General features: G+C 43.8%; 1 protein-coding gene across 1 annotated transcript in view; it reads right to left on the reverse strand.

Annotated features, from left to right (window-relative positions):
• The window catches only part of LOC148373577 (unconventional myosin-IXb-like), a 47,668-nt gene extending 40,770 nt beyond the window's left edge, over positions 1-6,898 (reverse strand). Inside the window, exon 1 of the mRNA XM_088326866.1 lies at positions 6,483-6,898. The gene's annotated coding sequence lies outside the window, so the exon portion shown is untranslated. The remainder of the gene's footprint in view (positions 1-6,482) is intronic.
• Positions 6,899-16,777: the final 9,879 nt, after the last annotated feature.

The raw sequence follows: 16,777 nt of genomic DNA on the forward strand, positions 1-16,777 counted from the left end.
TAAAATGTGTTTCCTACCAAATTTGATATTTTATTTAAATGTAAAACTATTTTATTGATTTACAGTATTTTTTACTCGAGAAGCACGGCATCTTCTGAATGTGAAACCAGATCCAGTCTGGACTGACGGGCAGCACAATGTGTGGATTCCTGGGTTAATGGGCTTGCTGACCCCCAAGAGACCTGATCAGTCCATTAATGCTGCTATGTATAGTCAACTTTCAATGTAAAGTGCCGCATATGAATTTTCCATAACGGCTATGTTGGTTAAACACGTGTGTCATTTATATCTCTTTTTATTAGATTTGTTGACCCCTTTTCCACTGAGACAGTGCCCATTAATAAAATGACTATGAACTTTCTTCTGCCTCCAATTAAAAAAAAAATCAGAAAGTTAGCAGTTGAACCAGAAGTCAGCCAAAGTGATTTCCGAAAACCTTTTATGGGCCCTCATGAGTCTAACCCTAGCATTTTGATTATTATTATATTTAGGGAACACAAAGCTCATCATACACCTCTGTGAGGTTTTTCTCAGTCTCCTGAGAAAAATCCACCAGTTTAGCCATTTCTGTTGGCCATTATGAAGGTGAAAATGGAAAATACTCAGGGTTTTCAAAATCCTACAAACACAACATGGTGTACAGTACACTATTTAGACTTATCGACTCCCACAACTAATTTTATAAAAAATTGAGTCAAGTCTCTTTCTTGCCTTTATGGCCGTGTAGTGATTTTTCTAGCTTTAATTTTGAAAATCGTTAGGATTAAAATGAATTATTCTTTACTGCAATCAGTAAACACATTTGCCTCTGGGTGTTGCTTGTGCTCCACCATAAATCTTTTTCTTTCTGAAGGATGCTAGAATTTGCCAGACTGATAAAAAAAAAAAAAAAAATCACTTACGTTATTACTTTGAGTTCTGATATGAACTACTAATCCCAAGAAAATGGAATCAATGAACCAGGCCAATTGAAATAGAACACAATTTATTAATACACAGAATCAAGGATTAAAAAAAAAAATGGCGCCGGAGACAAGTGTTTTCGACCGGTGAAAGTCTGAAGTTACCAGCACAAAAAGAAAGTTTTAGCTATGAGGCTATTCGATTTGGGGAACTTCCCTAGTACAGAAAAAAATGCTCATTTCCAAGAACCAGCAAAAATGGTGTCAAATCTGAAACCATCCTCTTACTTGTTGTTGTGGAAAGATTTTGTCTCTTGCTACGACTGGTCACAACGTGTGGCCCACGTGCTGAACTTATGGCCGCAGTGCAGGCCCGCACGGATGCGCCATGCGTGTGACGTGTGATGAGTCATTCATGTTGGAGAAAAAAAGGGAACGGCTATCGCTCAGCTAATTCTTTTTATAGTGACACTAGACAAGATCATGCCTGATACTCACAGTATCAGGTAATGGTGTTTGAAATTGCTAAAATTGTTAGGAAACCATATAAGTGAGAAATTTGTGTAATGTTCTGTATTTGAGAATGTCCCTCCAATCAACATAATTACGTTCTGTGAGAACATTATTTTATCAATACATTGCCTTGGATGTTCTAATTACATTCGAAACTTAATGTTATCAGATTTCATTATGGTACATGGTGAATTGGTACGTTCGGGAACTATCCAATAGGGGACGCCATCGTTCCATCCATTCCAAGGCGACCCCCTCGAAACAAAGAAAGTAATTTTTGTGCTGGGCTTATTTGCTCTACACCCGATTCAATCAGTAAATCCGGAAAATTTTATTTGCCATGTTATTTGTGAGTTTGCAAATCACTAAAATATATGTAGTCCAGAGATATGATGAATGATTTCCCCTGTCAAAAAACACCAATAATTGACATTACACAGTTGTTCTCAAATGGTGTACTTGAAGGCACTTTAAGAGCTACTAGTTTGAGCAGCATTAGATTCCTATTTACCTCAACTGCAAAAACAAATGGAAGATGCCAATGGCATGAGCAAATCTTAGGGTTATTGTTTATGAAACAAAAAAAAAAATACTATAGAATCAAACTAATTCCACATCTGCCATAGTAAACATTTTTCTTTTGTGAGTAATCTTTTGTATTTAACAAGAAAAAAAATAAGTTACAAATATTACAAACAAATAAATCAAAATAATAGAAAGTGATTGTTGTTTGCCAGACACACCTTTTTTATTTGATCAAATGGTTGGAAAAATAAAATACAATAATAAAGCTTTTAAACCCTGGCCTGAAGAGTCATTTTCTATGCTAAGCCGGGTTGTCACCATCTTCCATATGTAACCTAATTTATTTTCAAAGGCAGTTGTCAGTGACTTTAGTTACTTTTCCAGGTAACTGTGGAGGTACTGAATTTTGATACCAACAAATTGCTACTTGGTTAGAAAATCACAAAGAAATTTGGTATTGATTAACCCCAGAAATGTGTTTCAGACTTGTAGCACATCCCATTTATAATCAATGAAATGAAATGAAATGAAATGAAATGATCTACATTTACGTATTTGGCGCTTTTCAAGTCAATGACTTCCCAAAGCGCTTTACAGTGTGCTTCACATTTCCCAATAGCTGCCTTGTATTGCAGCCATGTAAGATGCTAACCTGCTTATTGGGGGTATTAGGGGTTCATTGTCTTACCCAAGGACACTTCGACATGTAACACAGACAAGCCGGGATTCGAACTGGGATCCCTTGATCCCAAGATGAGCGCTCTACCTCCTGAGCTACTGCCGCCCCAATCAAGAGTTAGGTCCCGCCTCAAATACGTTTTTGACACTTATTTAGAGTGAGTTGTATCAGAATGGACAAACAAAAAAAATCTGTAGGCTCTGACACAAAACCTCATCAAAGTTCACATCTTGCCACGGATGTTAGGAGCGTTCAATTTTAGATTTCTAAGTGTTCACACCAATGCCGCCTGTGTATTGTCCTGAATCTTCCTTGATTTGAGTGGTGTGTGAAAATAACACAGCTCCTTCCAGATTGTCATCACATCCGGGCCAACAATGATTCAGCACTCGTGGACATTGCAGACACTAAATAAAAGACCGCCACTCAGGAAAATAAGTGTTCCCATTTGCTCTGAGCCGGGAGAAGATGTGGTACAATGCCAGTTCTATACTTAAAAAAAAATAACTTAATCCTTAAGGGTTGGCGTTTCCTCCCAAGTGGTTCAGCCAAGGTCTCCAGGCAATTGGCCAGCTCCCTTTTAGCGCTTGTTTGGGAAAGTACAGAGCCGGCTAAACAAGCTTTCTCCAGATTAAATCGTACATCACCTTAATTGGAATCTCCATTGTTGTTTATGGCAAAACTGAAAATCTTCCACAATGCAGCACAACTTATAATGAGACCTGATACCTGGTTGATTTGTCTTACATTTGAGTAAATAATTTTAACTGTCACTATAAAAAAGTCGAAGCCTGCCAAATACCGTTAGAACTTTGAATTACAAGTAGTGAATCACTGAAATTATATAGAACTGCACTCCTAATGTGTGACAGAAATCAACGGTTGTAAAAGTGTTTTCCTACTTCAAACCAATCTGTCAAACATTTGTAGTGCATTTTCACCCATTAAGACACCTTAAAGGGCTTTACACAGACTTCACACCTGTTGCTCATCGTGTACTGCAACCGGTTTCAATATCTTGTTCAAGGGCACTTTATTATAATCAATTGGATTAAATCAACTGAATTGCTGTAGGAACCCAAAACAAATTATCAGGATTTCACAATAATTAACCACCATTCCCAATGTGTAACTTATTTCTCCCAATATAAAATAAATGCTTACATAAATACATACATACAGTACTGACTCCTGAGATTTTACAGCATGTGTGGGTTATTTTTTCAAGAAATTAGTGCAAAATAAAACCCATCGCAGGCAAACTAGAACTAAACTTAGACTAGTCTTTACTAACCATACTGGTTAACGACTACGCACTGAATGGCTGGTCCAAGCGGTACTTGTCTTCTGGGATGTGCTGTAGCTGGTCTGATTGGGATCGCTCCCAGCTGTGCTTTGTTGGGGTGTAAAGGAAGGATAGTGGGACAAAGTGGGCGGCCTTAGATAATCTATCAATTACGGTGTTACCTTGCAACTTTGAAAGACCAGTGATGAAGTCGAGATGTGGGACCAAGTTTGACCCGAAATGGGCCTTGTTTGTTGCACATACGCTGCATGCAGCCACGAAATACCTCACATTCTCCCGAAGGCCTGGCCAGTGGAAGCATCTCCTGATGGAATCAGCCGTCTGACGTTCTCCAGGTTGGCAAGCTGGACGATTGGCGTGTCGCCAGGTAAGAACCTGGCGTTGAATGGCAAGGGGAGCAAACAGTCTGTGTGGAGGTCCCTACTTGGGTACATGGCACGTTTTACTGCAGATTCGATTCCAAAGGTCACGACTCCAACAACGAGCTCCGCCGAGAGGATAGTGTCTGGGTTGGGGGAATCGTTAGAATGGAGAGGGAATCGGCTCGGACTTCTTTGGTCCCCAGGCAGTAGGTTAGGGTAAACTCTAACCTGCTGAAGAATAAGGCCCACTGTGCGTGGTCTTAGGTATCTGATACTCACATTATCAGGTGATGGTGTTTGAAATTGCTAAAATTGTTAGAAAACTATATAAGTGAGAAATTTGTGTAATGTTCTGTACTTGAAATGTCCCTCCAATCAACATAATTACGTACGGTAATAAGGTTCTTCTGATCGGACCACTCAAGGAATGGCAGTGTCAATCCTTCCAACCAATGCCTCCACTCACTGAGTGCCTTATGAACGGCCAGCAGCTTATGATTTCCGACATAGTGGTTTCGCTCAGGTGTCTTAAGTCATCTGGAGAAGTTGGCACAAGGGTGGATCTTCTGGTCCTCCGCTCTCTGAGACAGGACAACCCTGATATCAGTATCTGAGGCATCAACATCCATGATGAACTGCTTCTCGGGATCAGGGTGAGCGAGTACCGGTGTCCTGGTGAACACTATATTGAGTTTGTGAGTTAGGGCTGTATGAAAGGGGCAGCTGGAGATGTCATGGCACAGAGGAAGCCGCTACACGATTGGATCCCTTGATGTAACGGCGGATAAATCCTGAGAATCCCCCCAAAAATGGCTAAGCTTGGTGTGATACTCAGGTCAGGGCCATTCCACCACGGTCTTGACCTTGTCGGCGTCTGACCACATGCACACCCCTTCAATGACGTTTCTGAGGAAGGTGACTGTTTCTGTATGGAAGGCGCACTTCCCAGCCTTGACATAGTGGTGACTCTCCAACCACCTTCCCAGGACCCTGCGGCTGTGTTGTCCGTTGTCCTCCGGGTTTCAAGAGAAGATCAGGACACCACAACGAAAACATTTAGCATGTCGCAGAATATTGAAATGACTAAAATTAAAAATCTATAATTTTACTTTTCTTCATTCAAATATTGAAGTTTTGGACCATAAAAATGGTGCACAAAACAACATAATATTCTATAAAATACAACATTAAAAAATCCAAGTGTTTGTCAAATGCTTAACTTCTTCTTTTTCCTTAACCCTGATTAACCAGGGGTTGACTCCCATACACACATGTGTGACTGTGCACTGAAAATGATGGGATGATAGTTCTAGCCAATCATTGTGTCGCAATACCCATCGTCGTGAGTCATTAGTTGACCAAATCCCCCAATTCCTAAAGGGGAGCACCAAGCAGGAAGGCAATGGGTACCAATCTTGCAAGTCTTAGGTCTTAGGCTCAAACCAGCGACTTCCCAGTCTTGGGATGGACGCTCTGCTCTAAGGCCACAAAGCTGGTCCTGTCAAACGCTTAACAATAGATAAAAGTAAATACAAATATATGCAAAACACCAGCAAATATGTGAGGTACTTTTTTATAAACTCTTAAAAAAAGACATTGGAGGAGAAACCGAGTACGCTGTTGAATCAAGAGGTTGTTGTGCAACAAAATGTGAACTAGAGTAGCCCTCTGCTTGATTGAAGTGGTAATACAAGCATATCCATCAACAGCTTTCACTACTACATCACAACAAGTTCAATGCACTCTTATTCTCGTTGAATTAAGGCGCTGCGTGACCAACTCTTTTAATAATCATTTTTAAACTCTTTTTTTTTCATTTAATTGTTGCAGTCCTACATAGTAATATTTAAATATTACGTTACTGTAACGTGCAATAACACGATTTGACAGTATATTGCGGTAATCCGTTTTGTGAAGGTCATGTAAAATGTATCACAAATTTACGATGAACATTTTTATAGTGTTAGTGATTGAGAGCCCAACAATTTATGAACAACTTTGGATTAAGCTGTAAGGAACGCAATTCAGTCGTTAATCAATTTTCTGTACAGTGCTGAGGAAACGGGGGAAACCTGCCAACTCTTGCATGCAAACTAATATGGACTAAACTAAAGACTTTAGCAGCGGTCTCTTCACATTACAATAATTAGATTATTTTTCTATGTGGTAGTGTCTAACAATGCATTTTGTCTTACCTGGGCCAGCCTGCATTGAAAGAAGATGTTTCGGAAGCGGCATCAGGCCCCGCCGAGGCGTCGACCTTCGACCGTCCAGTGTCCAGACAGCCTTCAAGCCGGACAACTAGATCAATTTCTAGGAGTGCTGAATGATGCACTTAGTAGTTTATTTTTTTTTTTTAAATCCCAAGATGCAAACATTTCCTGTGTGAGTCAGGAAAATAACTTCAGGAGGCTCAGTTTGTAACCATACGATGAATTTTTGCTTCTTCGAAAGGAAAATGCCTGTTATTTGATAATCCTTGAAAATTTGAGCAGATTATAATTCCATTAAGACACATCAAAACTGAGTGGGGTGGATATACCTTTTAAAATGCACTCCTGAGAGTTGGAGCGAAATGAGAAGCGAACAAGACAGAGTGGTCCAAGGTGGCAACAACAGCTGTGCCCTCCATTCGAATTTAATTAGGAAATGGTTCAACCACTAATCCAACCCCATTGCAACAACAAATCATCTACAGTTCCCAAATGAACACCTTTTAGTGAAAGTTTGTATTCCCTTAACTCAATTTTGCCAGTGCCGTATTTTCCGCACTATAAGGCGCACCAGGTTATAGGTAAAAAGGATCTGCCCCCTTTACCTCCGAATAACTTTAGCCAATAGTGACTGATTCAAATGATGATTGACATTGGTTAAGAAATGAAACGCCGGTATATGAATCCCAGCATACACTGCGGACTACTTCGCCTTTGGGGGCAAATCTAGTCGGCGGCTGCTTGCTTTAGTTGCAAGACTTTGCGACTTAATATAATAATAATAATAATAATAATTTCCTTGTATTGTCATTCTGTGTAACAATGTACACAGAACGAAATGTCGATTGCATCTGACCCGATGCAGCCGCAGCCAAGAGAGGGCGCCGCCGACCACTTTTTAAGTCTTAGGAATGACTCGGCCGGGGCGCGAACCCGAACCTCCCAGTCTGATCCATATATAAGGCGCACTGTATTATAAGGTGCATGGTCAGCTTTTGAAAAAAATAAAGGCTTTTAGGTGCGCCTTATAGTGCGGAAAATACGGTATTTGGATTTTAAATTACCGTATTTTCACACCCACGAGGCACAAGTAGAAGTACAGTGGAACCTCGGTTTTCGAATGCCTCTCAGTTTGAACAAAACGGAATCCGACCAAAAATTTCGAGAAATTCTTGCTTCGCTGTTCGGTCAAAAAAATCGGAGTTCAAAAGCCAGTAATGCGTGAGTGCGTACGCTAGGGTGCTATGCTGAGCGGCGTACGGGTGTAGATCGCTCTTCGCGTGACCAACTGCTAGCATGTGCGGACGTGCTTCGTTTTGCTTTCGCTTTTAATATAGGTGTACGAAGTGTTTAAGCCCCTAATTATGCCTCCGAAGAAAGTCAGTTCAAAAAATAAAGTTGCTACAGGTGAAAAAAGAAAAGTAGTGCGTACAACTATTGTATTTAAGTAAGAAATAATAGCAAAATATGAAGGAGGTGTGCGAGTGCCTTCTGCTGACCACCACAAAGGTAAGAAATCCTATTCATTATTCTTTTCTTTATCCTTTTTTTTTATTTTTACACGTTCATGTTAGCGTAATCTTTCGTACGGAAGATTACGATAACGCGAACGTACGATTAGCCTGGGTTAGCTTTAAATTTACGTTAAACATTCAAGTTAAACATTCAGGGTGTTGGAACGGAGCCCCATTTCCAATTAACCGCTCACCACCTGTTGTGGAGACCCGGGTGCTAAATGACTTGTAAACGACCTGATTTTTTTATTTTTACACGTTCATGTTAGCGTAATCTTTCGTACGGAAGATTACGGTAACGCGAACGTACGATTAGCCTGGGTTAGCTTTAAGTTTACGTTAAACATTCATGGTAAACATTCAGGGTGTTGGAACGGATTAAAACGATTTACATTATTTTTAATGGGAAAAAGGATTTCGGTGATCGAACAAATCAGTTTTCGAACAGGGTTCTGGAACGCATTATGGTCGAGAACCGAGGTTCCACTGTATCCGATTTTCTTACAATTGTAGCGTGTAGTGCGCCCTCTCTCTCATGGAGAGCAGTGGACGGATCACAGCTCGGTGGTCTTAGGTTTGGGTGCCCTCTCCAGAGAATGGGAGATCACAGGTTTAAGCCTTACAACATTTTGGGGTGAAATTCGAAGTTTTTGTGATATAGTTCACATTTAGAAAGAAAATGCTACTTGTATGTGTCTCCTGAGACTTTTAAACATCTCTTGGTCTATTGCCATTATATTCCGCTTGCTTGAAATAGGTGTAAAGTTGACTGTTTTGAGATATCTGCTTTTCTTAGAACTCAATGAACCTGTTTTTATATTCCTAAATATAAAAACAATCTCTCTCACACACACACATGTAGTCAAGTTTCAAACATCAGTCTAATTTCATCTTTTATACGTTTCTCTAATATCCTTTTATTGTGAAGTCGTGCTCATGTATGTTGCTTTTCCTGTTTATGTGTGAACTCAAAATAAACCACACGCCCGACCGGAGGTAAGGCAGTTCTGTCGAGGAGATTTTGGCGAGATGGCCTCCCGGCAGTGCTCTCTCCTCCGCAAGGGAGATTTTAAAACTTAATGACTGCTTTTATTTGAGTAATTCTGCCAACTGAGAGTTTATATAATATTTAGCTTTAACAATAGGACACGTGACATCCTACGCAATGCATTGTTAGCGGAAGTGCTCATGGATTCTTACGGCGTAGCGTATCGAGCAATTTGAAAGTTTTTGGGCTACAGGGGGCTGGAGAGAGTTGTCCCCCCAAATATGAATAAACCCAAATGCTCATTTTCCCTCCATTAAATGCTCTCTGTGTTTTCGTCGGCCTTGGTGTGTTTATTCCTACACTACACGGAAGAACATGGGAACCGAGCAGCCGTGGTGGTGTTTTTTTTTTTTTGCCACTTTGCCCCATTTTGGCTGCTCGCCATTTGTTGTTTCATTGCTGCACCCATTTGCGACACAATACCTGGGCATTCTCCACAAAAACTATCAAAACGTGGCTTAAAACACTCAAAACTGTTTCAACTAGCTAACATGTAAACCAATGGGGTGACCGTCTTGCTCGGGGGCTGGTGTGCTTAATGTGACGTCAGAACTTGGGAGGTCAAAGATGAGACAGACTGTCTTCAAAATTCACCATCTCAGAAAATATTTGGAATACAGTAATTCCTCGGTTATCGCGGTTAATGGGGACCAAAACCACCCGCGAAAAGTGAAAATCCGCGAAGTAGCAACACCCCTTTAAAAATGCTTGAATTATTACTAATATTATTTATTTATTTATTTTTAATTATTATTATTTTTCGGACCTGCGAAGCTCTGAACCCGCGAACGTGGAACCACGAAGTAGCGACACCCCTTCAAAAATGCTTTTTTTTTTTTTTTATTTTAAATTTGATTTCATTATTATTATTCTTTAGACCTGCGGAGCTCTGAACCCGTGAACTTGGAACCACAAAGTAGCGAAGCCCCTTCAAAAATGCTTAAGAAAAAAATAAATTATTATTATTATTATTATTTTTAAATTATTTTATTTTATTATTATTATTTTTTAGCCCCGCTAAGCTCTGAACCCACGAATGTCGAACCGCGAAGTAGCGAGGTCCCAATGTATACCAATGACATACAGTATATATAGATATTATGCAAAAAAAACATGTAGTACTTTCTCACATTTTGTATATTCTAGAATTCGGGATTCATTTTAACATAAAAGCAAGAGAAAAAAGTTTGTTTGAGTGACTTTGAAAATACACCCAAGTTGCTGTGCTCAAAAATAACTACACGTTGATAAATAAAAGTCAAATTGAAATTCTTGAAAAACAAAACCTTTTATTAAATACAATGTGTTACCAATATAATTCACTTGGTTTCAGTTGTCCCCTATGTGAAGAGATATGACTTTGAATAATATTACTGCAGAGTCCTTCTTGTCACCAGATTTGAGTCAAACCAGGTAAACAACTTTGCTTGCACTTCCTCCAAATACAATGTATTTAAACCTTTTCGGTGATTGAAGGTCATGCCATCAGGACGTAGCAACTTATTTTCACTCATTTTGTCACCCTTTTGCTGTGAGTCTTCTTAAGGCATCTCCACCTCCCCCCGCCATCACCACCCAGTCCATTAGTGCTTTCTACTTTTGTCAAGTAGATTTCAGGACATTTTAGTGCCCTGATTTTTGTCCCAATGCCTTGGTGCATCCAGAAAAATTGCTCGCATCACCCCAGGGTCACTTTGCACTCACGTACGTTAAAACATGAGATCTTTTGTAGGCTGAGTCAAAGGGTGCTAATTTTATTCAAAGATTGCAGGGTACCCTTTAATTCGAGCACTGCAATTCTGTGGCAGTGTTAAATATTTGACAGAGATCACTTAAATTCTCACATAGATATTACCTCATTCTTAACCAAGGCTGACTCATTCCTGACAATCCAGCATGCAGCTGGAGGTAATGTAGCATCACTTGAGAGGCTGAATCGATATGCCAACTCAATGAAAATGTAAAATGCCAAGAACACAGGTTGTGATTTTGTCATTTATGGAATAACTATAAGTTACAAATATTTTAGTTCTATCTTTTAAATCATCCAATGCCAGATGTTTCTCTAAAATGGGCCAATTTTGCCATTTGACTCATTGTTGAAGGCCGACAGAATTTGTTGTCCTGTAGCTATATATATCATTTTTTCATTGGAAAAAAACACATTTTTAGCTTTTACCACATTTTAGTAAACAACAGTTGAACACTGCTAAGTTTCTTGGAAACACTCATTTCTCAAGAACAATTTTGAGAAAAACAGCTTTTTGTAAAATGATGCATTTCAAGTAGAACTTTCACTTTGGTGCTTTTTTTTGCATTTGTGATACGTCTAATATCTAAACAATGCGTCCTACAAACACAAGGGAACCCTGCTTGCAAAATGACATTTTATTGCAAGAACTCTGAACGTATGCATGAACAACGCCTGCACTTTGCAAGAACTTTTCAATGTCCGGTGATGTGATCACACAAAGCAACACAAAGAAGTTAAGGCTCCTCGATGTGTGGACAAAGATCATATCAAAGCCAATCCTGCCATCTAGGGGATGATTTATCATACTGAAAACATTCCCAGAGGCTTGATACTCACTGATCAGCATCTCCAAAGCCTTAAGAATATATATATATATATATATATATATATATATATATATATATATATAATCTCATCTCATTAGCTGCACCTCTTATCCTCAGTAGGGTCGCGGGGGTGCTGGAGCCCATCCCAGCAATCATCGGGCAGTGGGCAGGGGACACCCTGAACTGGTTGCCAGCCAATCGCAGGGCACACAGGGACAGACAACTCACTCGCTCATTCACACCTAGGGACAATTTGGAACGGCCAATTCACCTGAAATGCATGTTTTTGGAATGTGGGAGGAAAACCGGAGTGCCCGGAGGAAACCCACGCAAGCACGGGGAGAACATACAAACTCCGCACAGGAAGTCTAGAGCTGGATTTGAACCCACGCAGGAGGTTCCCAAGACATCAACTGTCCCGCCTCCTTGATCTGCTACCTTATCGTGGTGGAGGAGTTTGTGTGTCCCAATAATCCTAGGAGCTATGTTGTCGGGGGCTTTAAGCCCCTGGTAGGGTCACCCATGGCAAACAGGTCCTAGGTGAGTGGCCAGACAAAACGCAGATCAGAAGACCCCTTATGATGACACAAAACTTTGGTCCTCGATTTCCCTCGCCTGGACGCGGGTTACCGGGGCCCTCTTCTGGAGCCAGGCCCGGAGGTGGGTTCCGCTGGCGAGCGCCTGGTGGCCGGACCCTTACCCAAAGGGACAACGTGGGACCCTCCTCCCATGGGCTCACCACCTGTAGGAGGGGCCAAAGGGGTCGGGTGCGCAGAAAGCTGGGAAGCGGCCAAGGGAAGGGTCCTTGGCGCGACGATCCCCGGCTACAGAAACTGGCTTTTGGGACATGGAACTACCTCTCTGGCAGGGAAGGAGCCCAAGTTGGTGCGTGAGGTTGAGAAATTCCGACTAGATATAGTCGGACTCACCTCTACGCACGGCTTGGGCTTTGGTACCAGTCCTCTCGAGAGGGGTTGGACTCTCTTCCACTCTGGAGTTGCCCGTGGTGAGAGGCGCAGAGCCGGTGTGGGCATATTAATTGCTCCACGGGTCGGCGCCTGTACGTTGGGGTTCACCCCAGTAGACGAGAGGGTAGCCTCCCTCCGCCTTCGGGTGGGGGGACGGGTCCTGACTGTTGTTTGTCCTTATGCACCAAATAGCAGTTTGGAGTACCCACCCTTCTTGGAGTCCTTAGATGGTGTGCTTAAGAGCGCGCCCCCTGGGGACTCCCTCGTACTGCTGGGAGACTTCAACGCTCACGTGGGCAATGACAGTGAGACCTGGAGGGGCGTGATTGGGAAGAACGGCCCCCCTGACCTGAACCCGAGTGGTGTTTCGTTATTGGACTTCTGTGCCCGTCATGGTTTGTCCATAATGAACACCATGTTCAGACATAAGCGTGTCCATATGTGCACTTAACACCAGGACACCCTAGGCCGTAGTTCGATGATCGACTTTGTCGTCGTTTCGTCGGACCTGCGGCCTCATGTTCTGGACACTCGGGTGAAGAGAGGGGCGGAGCTGTCAACTGATCACCACCTGGTGGTGAGTTGGCTTCGATGGTGGGGGAAGATGCCGGCCCGACCCGACAGACCCAAGCGTCTTGTGAGGGTCTGTTGGGAACGGCTGGCAGAATCTCCTGTCAGAAGAAGTTTCAATTCACACCTTCGGCAGAACTTTGCCCATGTCCCGAGGGAGGCGGGGGACATTGAGTCCGAGTGGACCATGTTCCGCGCCTCCATTGTCGAAGCGGCTGATCGGAGCTGTGGCCGTAAGGTAGTCGGTGCCTGCCGCGGCGGCAACCCTCAGACCCATTGGTGGTCACCGGCGGTGAGGGATGCCATCAAGCTGAAGAAGGAGTCTTATCAGGCCTTCCTGGCCTGTGGGACTCTGGAAGCAGCTGGCAGGTATCGGCTGGCCAAGCGGAATGCGGCTTCGGCGGTTGCCGAGGCAAAAACTCGGGAATGGGAGGAGTTTGGCGAGGCCATGGAAGCCGACTTCCGAACGGCTTCGAGGAAATTCTGGTCCACCATCCAGCGTCTTAGGGGGGAAAGCGGTGTGCCATCGACACTGTGTATAGTGCCGATGGGGCGCTGCTGACCTCGACCCAGGACGTTGTGAATTGGTGGGCGGAGTACTTCGAAGACCTCCTAAATCCCACCGACACGTCTTCCTCTGGGGAAGCAGAGCCTGAGGACTCTGGGTTGGGCTCTCGTATCACTGGGGTTGAAGTCACCGAGGTGGTCAAAAAACTCCTCGGTGGCAGGGCCCCGGGGGTCGATGAGATCCGCCCGGATTTCATTAAGGCTCTGGATGTTGTGGGCGTGTCATGTTTGACACGCCTCTGCAACATCGCGTGGACATCGGGGACAGTGCCTCTGGACTGGCAGACTGGGGTGGTGGTTCCCGTCTTTAAGAAGGGGGACCGGAGAGTGTGTTCCAACTACAGGGGAATCACACTTCTTAGCCTCCTTGGTAAGGTCTATTCAGGGGTACTGGAGAGGAGGGTCCGCCAGGAAGTCGAATCTCGGATTCAGGAGGAACTGTATGGTTTTCGTCCTGGCCGTGGAACACTGGACCAGCTCTATACACGCTGCAGGGTCTTTGAGGGTGCATGGGAGTTTGCCTGTCCGGTCTACATGTGTATTGTGGACTTGGAGAAGGCATTCAACCGTGTTCCTCGGGAGGCCCTGTGGGGGGTGCTTCGGGAGTATGGGGTACCGCACAGTCTTGTCCGGGCTGTGCGGTCCCTGTATGCCCGGTGCCAGAGTCTGGTCCGCATTGCCGGCAGTAAGTCGGATTCGTTCCCGTTGAGGGTTGGGCTCCGCCAGGGCTGCCCTTTGTCACCGATTCTGTTCATAACTTTTATGGACAGAATTTCTAGGCGCAGCCTTGGCAGGGATGGAGTCCGGTTTGGGGGCCTCAGCATTGCGTCGCTGCTTTTTGCAGATGACGTGGTGCTGTTGGCTTCCTCAGGCCGTGATCTTCAGCTCTCGCTGGAGCGATTCGCAGCTGAGTGTGAAGCTGCCGGGATGAGGATCAGCACCTCCAAGTCCGAGGCCATGGTTCTCAGTCGGAAAAGGGTGGTGTGCTCCCTCCGGGTCGGGAATGAGGTCTTGCCCCAAGTGGAGGAGTTCAAGTATCTTGGGGTCTTGTTCACGAGTGAGGGTAGGATGGAATGGGAGATCGACAGACGGCTCGGTGCAGCGTCTGCCGTCATTCGGACCCTGTACTGGTCCGTCGTGGTGAAGAGGGAGCTGAGCCGAAAGGCAAATCTCTCGATCTATCGGTCGATCTACGTTCCTACCCTCACCTATGGTCATGAACTCTGGGTCATGAGCGAAAGAACACGATCCCGGATACAAGTGGCCGAAATGAGTTTCCTCCGCAGGGTGGCTGGGTTCTCCCTTAGAGATAAGGTGAGAAGCTCAGTCATCCGGGAGGGACTCGGTGTAGAGCCACTGCTACTCCGCGTTAAGAGGAGCCAGTTGAGGTGGCTCGGGCATCTAATAAGGATGCCTCCCGGACGCCTCCCTCGGGAGGTGTTCCGGGCATGTCCCACCGGCAGAAGGCCCAGGACATGTTGGAGAGAATATGTCTCTTGGCTGGCTTGGGAACGCCTCGGGGTCCCGTCGGATGAGCTGGAGGAGGTGGCTGGGGATAGGGACGTCTGGGCTTCCCTTTTAACGCTGCTGCCCCCGCGACCCGACCTCGGATAAGCGGAAGATAATGGATGAATGGATCTATATATATATATATATATATATATATATATATATATATATATATATACAGTGCATCCGGAAAGTATTCACAGCGCTTCACTTTTTCCACATTTTGTTATGTTACAGCCTCATTCCAAATTGTATTAATTTAATCTCTTATCTCAAAATTCTACACAAAATACTCCATTATGACAATGTGAAAAACTTTTTTTTTTAACTTTTTTGAATTTATTAAAAACAGAAAACTAAAAAAATCACATTTACATAAGTACTCACAGCCTTTGCCATTAAGCTCAAAATTGAGCTCAGGTGCATCTTTTTTCCACTGATCACCCTTGAGATCTTTCTACAGCTTAGTTGGAGTCTACCTGCAGTAAATTCAGTTGATTGGACATGATTTGGAAAGGCACACACCTGTCTATATAAGGTCCCACAGTTGAGCGTGCATGTCCTAGCACAAACACCAAGCATGAAGTCAAAAGAACTGTCTGTAGACCTGCGAGACAGGATTGTCTTGAGGCACAAATCTTGGGAAGGATACAGAAACATTTCTGCTGCTTTGAAAGTCCCAATGAGCACAGTGGCCTCCATTATTCGTAAATGGAAGACATTTGGAACCACCAGGACTCTTCCTAGAGCTGGCCGGCCTTCTAAACTGAGCGATTGGGGAAGAAGGGCCTTAGTCAGAGAGGTGACCAAGAACCCGATGGTCACTATGTCAGAGTTCCAGCGTTCCTCTGTGGAGAGTGGAGAGCCTTCCAGAAGGACAACCATCTCTGCAGCAATCCACCAATCAGGCCTGTATGGTAGAGTGGCCAGAAGAAAGCCACTCCTTAGTAAAAAGAACATGGAAGCCCGGCTGGAATTTGCCAAAAAGCACCCGAATGACTCTCAGACCACGAGAAACAAAATTCTCTGGTCTGATGAGACAAAGATTGAAATCTTTGGTGTGAATGCCAGGCGCCATGTTTGGAGGAAACCAGGCACCGCTCATCACCAGGCCAATACCATCCCTAAAGTGAAGCATGGTGGTGGCAGTATCATGCTGTGGGTATGTTTTTCAGCAGCAGGAACCCGCAGACTAGTCAGGATAGAAGGAAAAATGAATGCAGCAATATATAGAGATATCCTGGATGAAAACCTGCTCCAGAGCGCTCTTGACCTCCGGCTGGGCGAAGGTTCATTTTTCAGCAGGACAACGACCCAAAGCACACGGTCAAGATCTCAAAAGATTGGCTTCAGAACCACTCCGTGAATGTCCTGGAGTGGCCCAGTCAGAGTCCAGACTTGAATCCGATCGAACATATCTGGAGAGATCTGAAAATGGCTGTGCACAAACGTCTCCCATCCGACCTGATTGAGCTTGAGACTTATTGCAAAGAAGAATGGGCAAAACTGCCTAAAGATAGG

The sequence above is a fragment of the Urocampus carinirostris genome, chromosome 1 (genome assembly GCF_059441175.1).
Source record: "Urocampus carinirostris isolate Australia breed hairy pipefish chromosome 1, RoL_Ucar_1.0, whole genome shotgun sequence".
Taxonomy (NCBI): Eukaryota; Metazoa; Chordata; class Actinopteri; order Syngnathiformes; family Syngnathidae; genus Urocampus; species Urocampus carinirostris.